Consider the following 6,046-nt stretch of genomic DNA (forward strand, 5'->3'; position numbering starts at 1 on the left):
TCAGGTAATCTCCAGATAATCAGAAAATACCAAACACTATTAAGTTGGTTCTAAACCAAACTGGTGACAGTGGATGACTATCAGATCGAGACTTTGACAAACAGATTCAGGGGTTTAAATGAACGAATCTCAGAAACCTTTTAACTACAAAGTTGTAGGAAATTTTCTTAGCTTTCTAGAAAGTTAAAGAACACGAAAATCCGCTCAATATTGAGTCTGATACAAATGTTTTATCAGAGACTTCTCTGTTATCTCGTAACAGCGATTTGGTCCTTTTGAAATAACCTGAGTTCATTCACACACATCAACAACCCGAAATAACTTAAGATCAAATGAGACAAGTTTTAATATAAAAAAATACTTCTAACATGCCTTCGCAACTCTTTCATGATCTAATACAATTTAGCAACATCAAATCATGAACAATCGCAACAAATGCGAATAAAAGTAGCTAAGGAAATAGAATGAAGAACCGATAGAGATATCCGGGCTGAAATCGATAATGTCCATCGTTGGGAAGCAACCGACGCCACAAGAGAGATACGAACAGTAGGGATGGATGAGCAACCACCACGAACAAACTTAGAACAACCACCACGAATAAAACCTCTTCACAAGAGCACCTTCCACACAAAAATGAAGTTCGGTTTTTCTTTCACACCAAGATAGCTTTCTTTTTAGCACCAACCACACAAAAAACTTTTTTTTTCTCACTTTAGAACCAGCCACACTACCAATTTCGTAATTGAACAAAACCCCTCACCCCTTGGTCTACCTCCCTAGTTAAGGGCTTAGGTTGCTTGAGAAGAGCCACAATAAAGAGACCTTGGCCTTCCCAAGCTTTGCACCAAAAACGAGTGTGCAAGCCTAGATTTTGTCAAATGCTAATAACTCCACCAACAGTCCATTTTTGACTTTGGGCTGGTAAACATGAATTCAAATGAGGTTCAAGATGGACCACACTAAAGTGGTGCCACCTAGGACCCCCCTCATGAAGACGGATCAAGATCCGGATCCAAATAGGCTGTGAATTGGATCCTGCACCAACACCAAGAAAGAAGCAAATTTGCAAAAAAATAAAAACTACCCTTGGACCCCATACACCCTCTAGTACCACAAAAAGATCCTATAGGGTACCAGAACTATCCGGATCCGTAGAATCCGGCTCCTAAAAAAAAATGAAAAAAATTACATGAAATAACTATTGATAAAGTAAAATCCAAAAATATGATTCCGTAATGGAATCAAAGCAATAAAAGGATCACGATGAGCATCAACTAACTGGGAGATCCACTAGGACCACCAATGTCCTGCAAGCGTGTAGATTGCCTTGGGTAGCGATGTCCGGAACAGGTCTGGATATTTGGATTGGGATCCAAATCTGCTTCTGTTTCTGGATGCTCTGCATCATCCCCCCCAGGTTGAAAAGGCTTCGTCCTCGATGTCGACTCCTCGTTTTCAGTATCACCACGGTACCGCTCCAAGTGTTTGACGTTGAACACATTAGAAGTTTTGAATTGAGGCAACAACTGAACCCTGTAAGCATTATAATTAATGATGTCAGTAACTGTACAAGGACCAATGCGCTTAGGGGCCAACTTACCATGCAACTCAAGAAGTAAACGTTCTTTAGTAAGAGTAACCCATACCGGATCTCCAAGTTCAAACAATACCTGTCGATGTCTTTTATCATAACTTGCTTTATACTTACTGATGTTGTCTTGAAGATTTAAATGTACCTGTTCATGAATATCTTGCAACAAAGAAACACGATCTTGAACAGAATTTAAAACAGGACCAACAACAGGAACAAGAGCTAAGTCAACAGGCGAACATGGATTAAAACCATACAAAACAGTAAAAGGGCTAAATCCAGTAGAACGATTTACAGACTTATTAAAAGCAAATTCAGCTTGTGCAATTATTTGAGTCCATGACATAGGTTTATTATTAATTAAAGCTCACAACAAATTTCCTAAAGATCGATTAACAACTTCAGTTTGACCATCGGTCTGAGGATGATGGACAGTGCTAAATTGTAGATTGATTCCTAACTTTTTTCATAATTGACGCCAAAAATGACCTACAAATTTAACATCTCTATCAGAAGTGATAGTTTTTGGAATGCCATGCAATTTATAGATTTCTTTGAAAAACAAATCCGCAATATGAGATGCATCCATAGTTTTTCTACACGGAATGAAACGAGCCATTTTTGTGTATCGGTCGACGACCATAAAGACATAATCAAGACCATGAGAGGTCTTAGGTAATCCTAAAATGAAATCCATGGTTATATCTTGCCAAGGTTTTTCAGGAATAGGCAATGGCAAATACAACCCAACATTTGTGACATTTCCTTTCGCAATATGACATGTATGACATTTTTCCACGAATCTATTCACTTCCTTTCGCATATGGGGCCAAAAATATGTTAAAGACACTAAATGCATTGTCTTGTCTCGACCAAAATGTCCCTCATTATATATCTCAGAAATCAAACGTTGCCTCAGGGAACAGTCTGGGATACAAAGTAAATTGCTTTTAAATAAAAACCCATCAACCAGTGGGAAATTGTCATGAGGATGACTTGTCACTCCATTAATAATTTTTGAGAAATAGCTATCTGACTCATATAATGACGCAAATTCCTCAAAACCCCAAACAGATGATTTCATGGTAGACAGGAGAATGGTTTTCCTACTTAAGGCATCAACGACAACATTATCCTTTCCTGCCTTATGTTTCAGAACGAATGTGAACTCTTGCAGATATTCTACCCATTTGGCTTTACGAGCATTCAACTTATGCTGACCATTGATGTATTTGAGAGCCTCGTGGTCAGTATGGAGAATAAATTCTCGATGCACCAAATAATGCCTCCAGTGCATTAATGCTCTGATAATAGCATAGAATTTCTTATCATAGGTATTATACTTCAATTTGGCTTCATTCAGTTTCTCACTAAAATAAGCCACAGGTTTCCCTTCTTGACTCAACACAACACCTATATCTACACCAGATGCATCACATGACAACTCGAAAGCAAGATTAAAATTAGGCAATACTAACACTGATGTCGAACAGAGATAGGATTTCAAATGCTCAAATGATTGTTGAGCCTCCAGATTCCATTGAAAGGTCGTACCTTTAATACAATCGGTCAACGGAGCAGCAATACTGCTAAAATGCGGAACGAACCTCCTATAGAAGGAAGCTAACCCATGAAAGCTACGCACGACAGTAATGGAGTTTGGCACAGGCCAATCTCAAATCGACTCGACTTTTGAAGGGTCAACAGATATACCTGACGTCGAGACCACGTAACCAAGGAATAAAACTTCAGTGGCCCAAAAGACACACTTATCGATAGATGCATAAAATTGTTCCTTTCTGAGGATATCGAACACTAAATGTAAGTGTTCTAGATGTTCAAGTTCGGTTCGACTATATATGAGAATGTCATCAAAATAAATGACTAGGAATTTACCGATGTAAGGTCAAAAAATTTGATTCATGATTCTCATGAAGGTAGATGGAGCATTGGATAGACCAAATGGCATTACGAGCCATTCATAGAGACCATTACGAGTTTTAAATGCGGTTTTTTATTCATCGCCAGGCCTAACTTGTATTTGATGATATCCGCTACGCAGATCTAACTTAGAAAATATCTTTGAACCAGTCAATTGGTCCAACAGATCATCCAATCTTGGAATGGGAAACCTATACTTGATGGTTATCTTATTGATAGCTCAACTATCAATGCACATCCGCCATGTTCCATTCTTCTTGGGAACAAGAAGAGCAGAAACCGCACATGGACTAAGACTTTCACGAATGTGACCCTTAGTTAGCAATTCTTCAACCTGTCTACGAAGCTCTTCATACTCCGTAGGACTCATGCGATAATGCGGAGCATGTGGCAATACCGCGGCAGGGTGTAGATCAATATGATGTTGGACTTCCTGCAGAGGGAGTAATCCGTCTGGTAATTCATTGGGAAAGACTTCACAGAATTCCTCTAAAAGGGGTATGACTCTAGGATCTATGGTGTCAGACTTTGACTCACCACGCGATGAATCAGAATCAACAGAGAACAAGAAGTAACACATGCTAGATTGACTCAGAACCTCTTGGAGCTCGTGTCTAGCAATAAAAGCACTTGAAAGTTTAACTTTTGAAGGAGCAAGTTTAGATAAAGTGGGGTGTGAAATTTGAGTGGAAACTGGAGTACGAGAAGATAAAGCAGATGACGAAGATGAAGACAAATGTGGTAGATCCTTGGATGGCTTTAAATGGATCTTCCGCCCCTCGAATGTGAACGAGTATGAGTTGGATCGACCATTATGAATAACGGAACGGTCATACTGCCATGGTCTTCCGAGTATGATATGACTAGCATCCATGGGAAGCACATTACACCATACTTGATCGAAATCGGTGTTTCCAATCGAAAATTTGACCAAGCATTGCCAGTCGACATGGACATCAACGCTCTTTTGGAGCCAAGACATCTGATACGGACGGGGATGAGTCTTACAACTCAAACCTAGCTTAGTCATGGCTTCAACTGAAATGACATTCTCACAGCAACCTGAGTCTATGATGAACCGACACACTTTCCCATTAATGGTGCAAGCGGACTCAAATATGTGAGTTCTTAGCCATCGATCACTCATTTCTTGCCTCAGGGCCAAACAAACTCGCCTCGTGATGAGTGCTTCACCTCAATCAGGTAGCAATATATCCTCTTCCACAAACTCTTCTTTTGGTTCTTCTTCAAAGGATTCAATCTCTAGGTCATAAATGGGATCGAACTCAGGATTGAATTGAACATCCACTTCTTCATGAATTCCTTCAACGAATAGGGCTTTGCCACGACATTCAGTGGACATATGACCGAGTTTCCCACAAGTATAACACTTTATGGGAGTGCTCAAACTATTGATTCTAATCTGGTTTCCTATCGGATCATTCTGGCTCGCAACCCTAGGTAGATTTGAAGCATTGGGTGACGGTAGGGTGGGACAACTTTTGCACTGAGAACCGCAGGAGCCCGTGCTACGGGTATAGTCACAGGACTAGGCCTAACCAAGGTCTTTCTCTGGGTAGACCTCTCCCATTGACGTGCCTTTTGATGTGCTTCAGACATAGTCCAACACTCTACGAAGTTCAACATATCTTGTAATTGGAAGTTCAGTCCTCCAATATACTTTGAAACTAATTGTTCTTCACTCTCACGAATGTCGTTTCGTGCCACAAGATCATGAAATTCTTTGGTGCATTGATCCACCGATCTAGTTCCTTGTTTCAGACTTTGATATTTTTGATATAGCTCACGATGATAGTTTAACGGCAAGAACTGAGCACGAAGCTTCTGCTCCATATGCTCCCAACGCTCAATCGGAGCTCGGCCCTGATGTCTGCATGTCTGCTTGAGCTGACGCCACCAAGCTGCAGCTCGACTCTTTAATTTGAGGGATATTAAACCCACATGACGATCTTCAGGTACCTCCTTAAACTCAAGGATTTCGCGAACTTCGCTAATCCAATCCAGGAATTCCTCGGGAGTTCCAGTTCCCTTAAATTCTGGGATATCAAAACATAAGCCCGAATCCCAATGGGATCTTCGTGGCTGTAGATTATCTCTTCTTTCTGGACTTCGTCGATGTGACTCAAAGTCATCATCAGAATCATACGATTGGGTTTCTCGATTTCCTAGAGAACTATGCGAACTCCTTTCCTCACGCTGATCGTTAAATCTAACATTCTCGGCCATTTGACAAGTTAAATCTTCAACTCGGCGATTAGCTTCAGCCAGTTGTCTTTGCAGATCTCGCACCTCATATCGATGGTCATGATCATCGTTTCCCCTATTAAAATTAGTTTGACCTCGACCGCCCATTTGACCCGCCATGGTGAATGGTACATAAAATTATTATTATTATTTTTTTTGAACTCCTCACAACACAGGGAATCGTGTCGGATTGAAAAATCCAACAACCCGCTTTGATACCAAAATGATGCAATGCTACGGTGGACT

The 6,046-nt window shown here is 40.4% G+C and overlaps 1 pseudogene; it reads right to left on the reverse strand.

Annotated features, from left to right (window-relative positions):
* Positions 1-1,503: 1,503 nt before the first annotated feature.
* Positions 1,504-4,682, reverse strand: LOC149837498 (uncharacterized; annotated as a pseudogene).
* Between the last annotated feature and the right edge of the window lie 1,364 nt (positions 4,683-6,046).

This window comes from Nuphar pumila, chromosome 5, assembly GCF_984573655.1.
Source record: "Nuphar pumila chromosome 5, dmNupPumi1.hap1.1, whole genome shotgun sequence".
Lineage (NCBI taxonomy): Eukaryota > Viridiplantae > Streptophyta > Magnoliopsida > Nymphaeales > Nymphaeaceae > Nuphar > Nuphar pumila.